Source organism: Xiphophorus hellerii, chromosome 10 (assembly GCF_003331165.1).
Source record: "Xiphophorus hellerii strain 12219 chromosome 10, Xiphophorus_hellerii-4.1, whole genome shotgun sequence".
Taxonomy (NCBI): domain Eukaryota; kingdom Metazoa; phylum Chordata; class Actinopteri; order Cyprinodontiformes; family Poeciliidae; genus Xiphophorus; species Xiphophorus hellerii.
In genome coordinates this window covers 25,620,087-25,633,034 of record NC_045681.1, presented here as the reverse complement: position 1 = coordinate 25,633,034, position 12,948 = coordinate 25,620,087, and the positions used below count along the sequence as shown (strand labels likewise).

Below are 12,948 nucleotides of genomic sequence, written 5' to 3'. Positions count from 1 at the left end.
TAGACTCAGGTTCTGAGCAAAATCTCATACACCCTGATCTAGTTGCGCAATATCAAATTCAGGCATTACTTTCCCCCCTGCAGGTGGCTGCCTTGGACGGTAGTCCTAAGGCCAACATAACCCACCAAACTGACCCAGTTTCTCTCCACATCTCTGTCAATCACCAAGAGCTCATTCAATGCTTCGTGTTTCCCACTAAGGGTGCCCCTCTGGTTCTTGGGTTCCCCTGGCTGTGCAAACACAACCCCCACATTAACTGGGCCGATGCTTGCATTGACTCATGAACCCCTTTCTGTCTCAACCAATGCCTGCAATCTGCTAAGCCATCTCTGCCTTCAGAGCCGCCCCAACCCATTGGTGAACCTGATCTAACTAATGTTCCTAAAGAATACCATGACCTCCACTGGGTATTCAGTAAAGATCTCGCCCAATCTCTCCCTCCTCATTGCCCCTATGACTGCTGTGTAGACCTTCTTCCTGGAGCCCCACTTCCTTCCAGCCGTTTGTTTAATATCTCTAAGCAAGAGAGGCAAACTATGGAACAGTATATAAATGACTCACTTAAAGCAGGTCTCATTCGTACCTCTTCTTCCCCCCTTGGTGCAGAACTCTTCTTAGTGTCTAAAAAAGATAATACTCTCCAGCCATGTATCGATTATAGAGGGAATTCTAGCGGAATTCTATTACTGACATAGACAGACATCTTCTCACGTTCAGAGAAAACCATGGACCTTACCAGAGGGGCCACATTTCATTGGATGATGTCCATTCTACGTGGTCACCTGCGTGGCCGTCTCACAAACACACGCTTCCCGTTAGCTAAGTACAGCGTAATGGCAGAACTGATACAACTTCTACACCTTGAAGCCTGTCTGCTACACAGTCTTACGTTAGCTAAACAGATATCAATATGCAATGTGTACTGTATCTGACATACACTAAAGATTTTATTTTAGCAAAAAAGGCTTTGGACTAAACTGTTACTCGTGTTAGCCACTCTAGCACCAAGTACAGCTAGTCAATCAACCATCGCTGTGTTCAGGGAAGCGCTGATTAATAATCGAGAAATAAATATCAAGCTTGGAAACCTGTTACGGCGACGATCTGGAGTCAGGTTAAGACCCCGATGAGGATGACGAGCATGCAGTTGAGCTTCCCTGAGATGGTTTCTGACAGTTTGTGTAGAAATTCTTTGGTTATGCAAACCAATTGTTTCAGCAGCTGTCTGAGTGGCTGGTCTCAGACGATCTTGGAGGTGAACCTGCAGGATGTGGAGGTCCTGGGCTGGTGTGGTTACACGTGGTCTGCGGTTGTGAGGCCGGTTGGATGTACTGCCATATTCTCTGAAACGCCTTTGGAGACGGCTTAAGGTGGAGAAATGAACAATCAATGCACGAGCAACAGATCTGGTTGACATTCCTGCTGTCAGCATGCCAATTGCACGCTCCCTCAATGCTTGCAACATCTGTGGCATTTTGCTGTGAGACAAAACTGCGCATTTCAGAGTGGCCTTTTATTGTGGGCAGTATAAGGTACACCTGTGCACTAATCATGATGTCAGATCAGCATCTTGATGTGGCACACCTGTGAGGTGGGATGGATTATCTCAACAAAGCAGAAGTGCTCACTATCAAACATTTAGACAGATTTGTGGACAACATTTGAAAGAAATGGTAATATTGTTTATCTGGAATGAATTTTAGATCTTTGAGTCCATCTCATGAAAAATGGGAGCAAAAACAAAAGTGTTGCGTTTATATTTTTGTTGAGTGTATATTTCATAAAATTTTAACAAACAAATGGCTTCTACCGTGATAATTATGTGAAATGAAATTAATTATATCCCAATTTCAGAAGATTTGCCTTTACCTTTACAGAGCTCTTTGGTTCCTTCTATCAGTCTGTAGCTTCTCATATTGAGGTCATCAAACCAAATTTCAGATCTACCATAACTGACTGACACCTGCTGACCTCAGGTTTGCAACCAGCTTGTGACTGAGAAACCAGTAACCTCCTCCCAGATGATGACATGAACTTGTTAGTTCCTCTGTCCATTGTAGTAGCTGATATATTGTTAAAATCCGGTAGAAATTATGCACTAATCGAGTCATGTTTACATAGAAACAACATGCTGCGAGGCTTTGTTAGTGAGACTTTCGGTCGCGTGGGTCGGTTGTGGGCGGAGCTTGGTAAGGTCCATTGCGAATGTCTTGGAGCTCTGCGTGCTAGTGAAGAGGCGATGGGTGACAACACGAACAGAAATATAGTGAAGTAGAAAGTACAGATACTTACTGTAAACTGTAGTGGAGTAAAAGTAGTAAGTATCCATGATTAAATCTTAAGTACAGATACACGAAAAATTGTACTTCAGAACAGTAATGAAGTACTTGTACTTCATTACTTCCCACCACTGGTTTTACCTCAGTATATGTGGAAAACAATTAGTTTTATGTTCATTTATTTTGTTTTGCTATTACTGTTTAATAACAAACCAGTAATAACAAAAGCTCACACACTTTAAATTTTTTGTAAATTTATTTGTAAGACTCTGGCCAGGGAGTCTGCCAGGGTGCAGACACTGGGCGCATTCCTTTACAGTATGCCTGCGGATGACTCGGGCAGTAATGACACATAATTAGGGTGGGGGAAGTTTTTATTTTGAATGGAGGCCCAGCCGAGGGCCAGAACAGTCAAAATAAATAAAGTTTATTAAAACATTTGCTGCCAACCTCTTAATCGACCACATCGACCTGTGTGGTCGATTACTAATTTATCATTGAGGACATAAGAAATTAGCGTACAGCCTGTAATGTATCATGTAAATTAGTGCACCGCCTGTAATTTATCATGTCCTCCAGATTAATTTGCTTTATGCATCATTTCTGTCAGTGTTCGTATTTTGGCACTTGTCTTTGATGGGGGTTTATCTCTCCTCTGAAAAAGGGTGAAATTGTGTGCAAACCACACCTATAAGCCTCACTAATATCCTCGCCGGCTGAAAAATGGAGCGTACCCACTGTAATTTACGTATTTCCGCCTACCTGTGGAGCTGTTTCCGGCTGACAGCGAAGCTCCACCACTTAAACTCTTTCTGTGGGGCTGGATCGTAAGGCGGAAACAGGATATGCCAAGTGAACGTTGGGCTGAGGTGTGTTTATGTGAGTTTTAGGGCCGATTTTGAAAAAGTGAAATTTAGCCTGGCAGGATAGAGCGGTGGAGACAAAGTATTCAACTCCTGTCTTAGTTTGACAACAGCTGGACTTCTCCCGGTGAGTATACTTTTCCTTGGGTTGTGGGGAGTCTTAACGCTGCTTCCTGGCAAGATAAGGTCGTGGTGTGGCTGTAAAAGCAGAGAACTCAGGTGTGATAGGAGGAGGACATGGCTGCTGTTCGTTCAGGTGTTAAAGTTTGTGGAACTAAAGTTGGGTTCCTGCTAAGGCCGGACTTGGCTCCCTCCTCAGCGGTATCCTGGCTAAAGTTCCAGCAGCAACAAGTTTCACCTGCTTAATCTATCTCCGTCACATAGAAAGAAGTAGTAAAACTAAAGTTAATGTTTTAAGACTCACAATTAGCTAGAAGTAGTGTCTTTGTGGACAGAAGATAAAATCTATTTCTCGGTTGTGGGTTATTAGACCATTTGTTTTGGTGGGGTTTAATCCATTCCAGCTGTCAAAACGGTCATTTATCGCTGGAAGTCTGAGCGCTTTCTGAACAACTTTTGAATTCCAGCGGAGAAACCAACACAATGGTAAAAGTTTGTCCACTTTGACCTGCAGAGGAAAGCGGGAGCTTTTACCGGCTGAATAAGAGTTCCTACAATTGTTGCATAACGACGGAACCGTCTAACCCCTGTAAGGTGTGTCTTGGCTCATCAACAGGTGTGTTATTACCACGGCCATGTAGTTCCATACAGGTTAGGGAGGAGCCGAGGACTAGAAAGCTTTATTGGGTCACCATTCCAGAGAACTCCAGTTAGGCTTCTCATATAGGGTTGGTAGAGGATGAGAAGCTAAGTAGCTCTTACAGGTCTTAACTCTTATGTGCTTTTTATTTTGGTTTTATTCTATTTGCTGTCTTATTGGTGAAATTGTAAAACACTTTGGTCAATTTTTTTAATGAGCTATGTAATGTGTCAATACTAAAGCAGTTTAGTATTGAGAATTTGCTGAAATGATAGCAGGATCCACCTGGCCGCCTTAGGGGTTTGTCCTTCCATTTTCACCTGCTGCAGGTGAACAAAGAACCTTTGTTAGTAGACTGAGTGCTGTTTCAGCTTCATTGTAAGGGTCATCTGAAATTACCTTACAGAACAAAATAATGACAACTACCAGAATGGTGGGCTTGTTTAAGAAATATGTCATGAATATAGGCTTTTTATTAAAATTTGAGACAGTGATGTTTATTTTAACATTGAAAAGGCAGGGGAAATGTCTGCAGTTGACTATGATAGTCAATGCCTGACAGAACGTTTAATTTTACTGTCGCAGTTTGATCCATTCTAGGAATTGCTGGCCTGTTAATATATAAATGGGCCCCGGGTCACTTTGGACTGGAAAAATCGGGCGCATAGGTCAAAAAGGTTAAGAATCCGTGGTCTAAGGCAGGGGTCTTCAACTCCAGTCCTTGTTTTCGACACACCTGGATCATAGAAGGCCGTTAGAAGGACACTGGAGAAGTTGAGATTCATTCTCAGAACTGGTGTGGTCTTTAGGTTTTGCAAGATATGTTGAAGATAAAAACAATGATAAACGAGTAATAACAGCATCACATTATTAAAGTCTCTTTGGCATACTAAGCTTAATTAAAACCAGGTTAAGTTTATGAAGAAAACTACATTAAGTTGCAACACACAGGGCCTCCATGCAATTATAACATGAAGTTGATTGATTGTTATAATAATGACAATAAAATTGATCAAATACCTGTTTCTGAAACAAAAGTAAGTTTGTTTATATATGTACTGCACTGTTTATAACTATGAAAAGATTGATAGCATTTTGAAGCAAACTTACCACAGGTTTGCTACAGGTAAGCAGCCTTCAACCCTTTGGACTCCTTTTGTGATCCACATTTTATTTCCGTCCAGTTCTTGTCCTGTTATCGTGTAACTCAGACTAGCATGTCACAAGCTTGAATTTACCAAAACTACTGACTATTATTACTAACTACAGCTCTCTACTGTTTATGGCAAAATTGTGTGAGTAAAAAAATGGCAAATTTGAAGTGCCTCTCTTTTTTTCCCTGGCTTCATTGATATGCCACTCTTCTTTTTCTGGTGGTTTTCAAAATAACTGAAAGTGCTTGTTTCTGCCGCACTCTGTTTTTTAGTGTACACTGGAGCTAATGCCGTTCACTGATAGAATTTACATCTGAAATGGATTGGGTAAAGACAGCTTCTGTGTTAAAGAACTGAGAAAAACAGATCATATTCGGTGAGATGTAAAACTGAAGATACCGTCTACATTTAGTGTTAAGGACAAATAATGTTTTTGCTCTGGAACCTCTGTCACTAAACTGTCAGTGTTTGATGTTTTGAAAGCATGATCAAAATATTACTTTGTTAAATAACGCAAGGATTGTTATAAGGATTGTTAAATTTTTGTAATTTATTTTTTGCCATTTTAACGAAATAGTAAAATATTGTTAGGGCACCTAATAAGGCACACTTTGTTATTATGTATATAAACACTGAAAGTGTTTTACTGAAATATACTTAGTCACTATTTACACAGTATTTGCAAATATTATTGAAATGGATTTATTTTGAGATTTACTAAAATATACACAGAACCTATTTAAAAATATTACGGAGGGGCGTGCCGTGGTGGCGTAGTGGTTAGCGCGACCCATATTTGGAGACCTTGAGTCCTCGACGCGGCCATCGCGGGTTCGACTCCCTGACCCGACGATATTTGCCGCATGTCTTCCCCCCCTCTCCTTCCCTGTTTCCTGTCAGCCCACTGTCATATAAGGGACACCAGAGCCCACAAAAGACCCCCTGGAGGGGTAAAAAAAATAAAATAAAAATTACGGAAAGTACAACTTCAGAAAAGTGTTTGTATATATTTGGAATAGAGGTGTGCCGATTGATCGGCCAGCGATCATAATCGTCTGATTTCCTTGAAAAAGTGTATGATCGGTGATCGCCGATGACTGTCTCTTGTTCCCGATCACCAAAACCGATCACATTTATCTCACTTCTCAGCCTGCCTATGCAGCTTATCTCCTCTTTTCTTGACACTGCGCAACAAATCCTGTCTTGTTTAACTATAACGCTCTGAGAGTGAATGGGAACGTTTGCGTTTTGTGGCGGAAAATTACCTGGAGGGTGAAGCACGTCAAAATGCATCAACACAACAAATATCACTATATCGAGGCTCAATGCTGGAAAAAAAGGACATCCAGAGCACCAGATAGCAGGTAGAACAGCGCACAACTACCAACACTCACCCGGATTAGCATCACGGTCAGAAAGCTAAACAAATAACGCGAAAAATAATTCAAGTCTTCGAGCTGGCGGTGTAAGACGCTGGTTCTGCTTTTGCTCTTGGACCGCTGCTACGCCCTACTGGTAGTAACATTTCACAGACGTAGCGCCGCTCAACCTCCATCAGACAGTGAACTCTCACACCAAACGACTTCTTAAAGCTGCAGCATGTAACTTAAAAAAATATATATTCTTGATATCTATTTAAATATGTTTACTATGTCTAAATTTGGGGAATTTATTTACAGATAATTTTTGCCATTTTGCCAGGTAACATAATATTATTTATACCTCAAGCAAAAAATTAAGAGCAATTCCAGGCGATTGTCAGTGATCGGCAGAGATCGACCTCATTGATGATTGGTATCAAAATCTGCAGCAAAAAAACAGATTGCAGCATCTCTAATTTATAATATATTTTTTAGAATGTTCATTTAAATATATTTTTACAAATACATGCAATGTGCATTTTTTAAAGGATTATCCAAATTTAGTAATTTTAGTAATATATTTAATTAGAATTTAAAATATGTTTTAGAAAAAATATACACTGCCTGGCCAAAAAAAAGTCGCCACCTGGATTTAACTAAGTAAATAGATACAAGCCTCCTATTGGATAAGTACTGCATAGGCGATTATCTTTCAGCTGGCAACAAGTTATTTAACCCCAGCTGATGCAATGAGTAACTCCTCATTTCTTAAACAACCATGGCAAAAGACACATCCTGTGGTCGTGGAAAAGACGTTAGTCTGTTTAAGGGTCAAATCATTGGCATGTGTAACACTCGCTATGTGTTTACAGTTAATGAACTCGTAATAAAAACCAGAGCTAGGTTTGGCTACTGGAGTAGTGAGAAGTGTATTTTGAATTAATGACCACAGACCCAAAAAATTTAGTTAAAAACAGCCGGCTTATTATTTGTTGAAAGAACAATAAAAGAATAAACAACAACAATGTTACACAATTAACACAAAATGACACAAATTCCAAAAAAAATAATAGTTTCCAGTTTCTTTCAGAATATTTTATAAATCTAAATTAAGGATACTATTTATTTTACCTAGGTTATAGTTCTATTTAAGTTCTAGTTAATACTATTTATCTGTTTTAATTTACAGTTTGTTCTAATCTGTTTAATCTATTTTAGTTCTTTGGTGTTTCCCTTAAGGAGTATAAAAAAACAATAACAGCAAAACACAACACAGCAGAACAATTCAGCAAGGACAGGTCAAACTGTGCTTCAGATTGATGTCTTGTTTCCTCCGATGATCCAACAGTTAATTCTGTTTCAGTGACCCACTGCTAATGCGCACAACAACATAGGCAGGTCATACCAAGTTGCGGGGTTGGCAATGTCCAGCAGAAGGCGTAGCTCCTACTAGATGGTCATTAAGCTCCCGGGTTGGCTCGCCATCTCGTTCTCCTTAGGAAGATCCAATTCGGTGATGATCCGAGACTCCTTAGTCCAAATCCCAGCCGAACGTAAGAAAATTAAAAAAAACAACAACAACAACAAAAAAAAAGCCTGTTGCCAACAAAGAGCGACAGTTAGCAACAGTTAGCTCCTCTGCTGATAAGCCGTTAAATTTCTGTTGACAAGAGCGGCTGTTGGCTTCAGCGGATCAGCTGTTACTCCTGCTGACTTTCAGTTGGCTTGCTGTTAGCACCAAGAGCAACAGCCAACGCCTCCGCTGATCAACCTCCGCTTCAGCTTTCCATTTAAATTAAATAATGTTTACATTATCTAAAAAAACAAAAGAACAAAATACACTTCCAACTCACCAAGTCCAGTTCTACAACACACAAAAGATGATCCCGAACACAGTCAGGGTGAGGAAAAAAAATAATGCGAAAAGCTCCTTTTCAAGAAATAAGACAAAACAAAACAAAAACTCGTCTTAGACAGCAAGTCAGCTACGAGTAGTCAATTTCTCTTATCTGTCTCTCTTTTTTCTTCTTTTTTCCAGCACAATCCCGTTTGCTTCTGCGCTCTCTGCTTGCTTTACGCTCTCTGCTTCTTCTCTCTCTCACGTCAGAGAGCGCAGCAACCCGATTGGCTGAATTTAGTCACATGGATTACACATAAATGTAACCCTTCAGAATAAGAGAGTTCGCTGACAAAGCAAAACTGGTTTATACAGTTTCTCTAATCAATTAAAATATCAAAAAAAATCAAAATACAGCAATTTTAATGTCTCTAATTGTTGCTCTTTTTATGTATATATATATATTTTTAACAATTTTAAGATCGATTAATTCCCTATTTATTCTCCTATTTATTTATTTCCTATTTATCTAATTTACTATTATTTTTATGAAGAGGCTATTTCAACCTGGGTTACACATGCATCAAGCAGAGAAAAATAATTCAAGGAGATTGCAGAAACTACTAGAATTGGGTTAAGAACTGTCCAACGCATCATTAAAAACTGGAAGGATGGTGGGGAACCATCGTCTTCCAGGAAGAAATGTGGTCGGAAAAAAATCCTGAATGATCGTGATCGCCGATTACTTAAACGTTTGGTCAAATCAAATCGAAAAAAAACAACAGCAGAACTCAGGAGTATGTTTAATTGTGAACGCAAAAGCATTTCCACACGCACAATGCGAAGGGAACTCAAGGGGTTGGGATTGAACAGCTGTGTAGCCGTAAGAAAACCTCTAATCAGTAAGGCTAACCAGAAAAAAAGGCTTCAGTTTGCTAGGGAGCATAAAGATTGGACTCTGGAGGAATGGAAGAGGGTCATGTGGTCTGATGAGTCCAGATTTACCCTGTTCCAGAGTGATGGGCGCATCAGGGTAAGAAGAGAGGCAGGTGAAGTGATGCACCCATCATGCCTAGTGCCTACTGTACAAGCCTGTGGGGGCAGTGCTATGATCTGGGGTTGCTGCAGTTGGTCAGGTCTAGGTTCAGCAACATTGTGTGCCCAAAGAATGAGGTCAGCTGACTACCTGAATATACTGAATGACCAGGTTATTCCATCAATGGATTTTGTCTTCCCAAATGGAACGGGCATATTCCAAGATGACAATGCCAGGATTCATCGGGCTCACATTGTGAAAGAGTGGTTCAGGGAGCATGAGACATCTTTTTCACACATGGATTGGCCACCACAGAGTCCAGACCTTAACCCCATTGAGAATCTTTGGGATGTGCTGGAGAAGGCTTTGCGCAGTGGTCAGACTCTCCCATCATCAATACAAGATCTTGGTGAAAGATTAATGCAACACTGGATGGAAATAAATCTTGTGACACTGCAGAAGCTTATTGAAACAATGCCACAGCGAATGCGGGCTGTAATCAAAGCTAAAGGCGGTCCAACAAAATATTAGAGAGTGTGACCATTTTTTGGCGGCGACTTTCTTTTTGGCCAGGCAGTGTACTTTTAGAACGTGTACCAGAATACATTTTTTAAAGAGTATTAGAAACATGTTTTAAAAAATGTGTTTGCATTTTTCATATAATCGTAAGTATATCCACTTGATAACATACTGAAAATATATTTCAGAAAAATCCAAGATATTTCAAATATACTTAATATAATACTTTTTCAGCAGGGGGCAGCGGTCCAGGATGAAGAAACACTGCTCTACAGCAATGTTTCCCAACCTCAGTCTTCAAATCACACTGCACTGTATGTTTCAGATGTTTCCCTGGTTCAGATGACTGCAGTTCAGTCAAAGCCTGTTAATCAGCCATCATTTTAAATCAGATGTGCTGAAGTTAGGTGTGTAAGGAAACACCTAACTTGTTCCTTTAGAACCATTGCTGAGGGAATTGAGGACCGACTTTGGGCATCCCTGGTGTAGATAAATTAAGCAGGTCATACTTCACATCAAACAAGCAATATTTTGATGGAGGATCATGACTAATTGAAGCACATCATTGCAGCTCTACCTGGACCGCAGGAATAACTTGTAGTGGCGCTTTCAGACGTGTGCGTTGAGCGAGTGAGTGGTGAGAAGGATTTGTGGACAAAGAATTTTGTACGACTTTAATATCTCAACACACTGCCCAGCACTCGGCTCTGTCTTCCCTGTAAAGTTGATGTGTTCCCAGTTGGTCGGTGCGTTCGTCACGCATCACGCTGGTTTTGTATTATTTTTAGTATTATTTTTCCGGTTACATGATGCATCAAACCATATCAAATTCTTTTCTCCACTTAGTCAGCCGGAGTTAATGTGCACGGCTGCGTGGAGATCTGAGAAACTCGTCCCATAAACTGGACCAACCAAAATAGTTTCTGTGTCCCCTTGTTAAAAACTCAACAGACACAAAATGGAAGAGCTCCAATAGCCACATTAGCAGCATTAAACTCCTGTTTGTTGCGCATCTCTGCAAGCAGTGCAGCAGATTTAACTCATCATGCAGGGCTGGTCCAAGGCTATATGAGGCCTTGAGCAGAATTTGACTTAGGGGCCTCTTTTGTAGCTTAAAAACATCAGCACCTCTAAAAGCGTCTGTGTTAGATTTAGTGAAATATGGGAGAGGGGGAGTAGTTGGCCAACATAAAAAGCAATAAGTTATCATCGCAGTTTACTAATTTGTATTTGTGAACAAACAGTGCTCAAACTTAAAGATTAAACTCACAGTGTCAGATTATTGCTGCGGTAACAAAACAATCTATGAATATTGTTCTTTGAACTTTTACAAAGTAAACTTGCCAGCTCCTTAAAATCTTACATATAAATGTTAAACAATTTAAAATCTTTTAATTTATGTATACTGAAACCATTAAATCAAATTTAGCAGCATTGATCATCTCAAGAAACAAATGTTACATTACAAACAAATGTTACATCTGTGTTCTGTGTTAAAATATTAGTATTTATGGGGACCATGGGACCCGATGGAGCCGCTGACTTAATTTGGATTAAGTCAGCGGCTTAATCCAAATTAAGTGCAAATAACAGAAGTGCAAATAATTGATATTCATTCTAATTGTATTTTTTGATTTGTTGTTTTTAAGACTAGTTGTTGGTTTAAATAACATTTCACTGGCACTGTTTTCCCGTAAAATATAATTACCCAGTAATATTTTTACATTTCCTGTCTACTTAACATCTTTTAATACAAAAACACGGTGGACCGCCTCGGCACTCCGACCACCGGGCTTAGCAAGTTTTCTGGGGGAAACCCTGAACCGGGTCACTCAAAAGAAAAGCTTCAGATACCTGTGGACAGAAAACAACTCCAGGAATATTATATGATCAGAGGAAGCTTAAGTCATAGCTGCTAAGTGTTGATGTGGTGTTCACTAGCGACTGGATTCCTTTGAACCAGGGGTGTCAAACTCAATTTCACCAAGGGCCACTTCAGCATATTGGCCACCCTCAATGGGCCACATTGACGGTATAAATCAGGAATGCCCAAGTGCAGTCCTCCAGACGGCAACTTTTAGATGTGTCCCTGCTAAAACATACCCCAGACAAAAAGTTGACTTCCCTCATTAGCAGCAACTCAGTTCTGTAGAGGGCTATGAATGAGTCAATGATCCAGGTGTGTTAGAGAAAGAACGCATCTAAAGTTGCAGAGTGATAGGTCTGGAAAACTAGACTTGGTCAACCCTAGCATAAATGTATGAAAATACAATGTTAAAAATAAATTAAACAACACCTCATATTGTTAAATAACTGATTTTATGTATTCAAGTTTTAAATATTACATTTGAGTTTGCATGGATGTAAAATTACTGCTCAGTTTAAAAATTACAGTATTTTTAAACTGAGCAGTTTAAAAATATGCTCAGTATTTTTTATGTGCTCAGCTAAACTTCGCTCTTTAGCTTGTTAGCTTGTCGATGTTTCAGTTTTATTCGCTGGGAAAATTAATCTTTGTCTGCTTTGAAGATAAGCAGACAAATAATAGAAAACAAGTTTTGATATTAACTCTCAACTTCATTCACAAAACTTTTTCGTTATTTATTACACAACGAACATGCATTTCACATAAGAACAAAACAATGAGGTGATGTTGCCTGTCCTTGAACACAACGCTGATCCCTCTTCACCCTGTCACCAACTCACACACATCCTCATTGTGTTGTGTTCTGTAAATAAACAAAACACAAGCAAAATCAATAAACTATATGCATATTCCAGTATACTGAGTTTTGGTTTTACATTCATTCTATTTAAATTTAGTTTGTTTGTGCTTACCAATGTTTTCTGGCCGGATGTCTGGCACCCTTTTCCCCTGGTCAGTTCGTCCATGTCTGGTTTTAGTTCTATTCTGTGGCAATCCGCAAAACGGCGTGTAGGTTTTCGTCAGTAATGCGCGATCTGTGCTTGGTCTTGTTTAAATTCATTATTGAAAACATCTGTTCGCACAGATAGGTGCTTCCAAACGTGGACAAAACACGAGCTGCATGGAGTCGAAGCTGTGGCATCAAATCAGGGGGCAGTAGACGGTAAAAGTCCTCGATTGAAACATCACGGGACTTCGCTCTTTAGCTTGTTA

General features: G+C 39.8%; 1 protein-coding gene across 2 annotated transcripts in view; it reads left to right on the top strand.

The window, feature by feature from the left end:
• The first annotated feature begins 3,084 nt into the window (after positions 1 to 3,084).
• Positions 3,085 to 12,948, top strand: part of llgl2 (LLGL scribble cell polarity complex component 2) — a 77,513-nt gene continuing 67,649 nt past the window's right edge. For both annotated transcript variants that reach the window (XM_032573834.1, XM_032573833.1), the window contains exon 1: positions 3,085 to 3,269. The gene's annotated coding sequence lies outside the window, so the exon portion shown is untranslated. The remainder of the gene's footprint in view (positions 3,270 to 12,948) is intronic.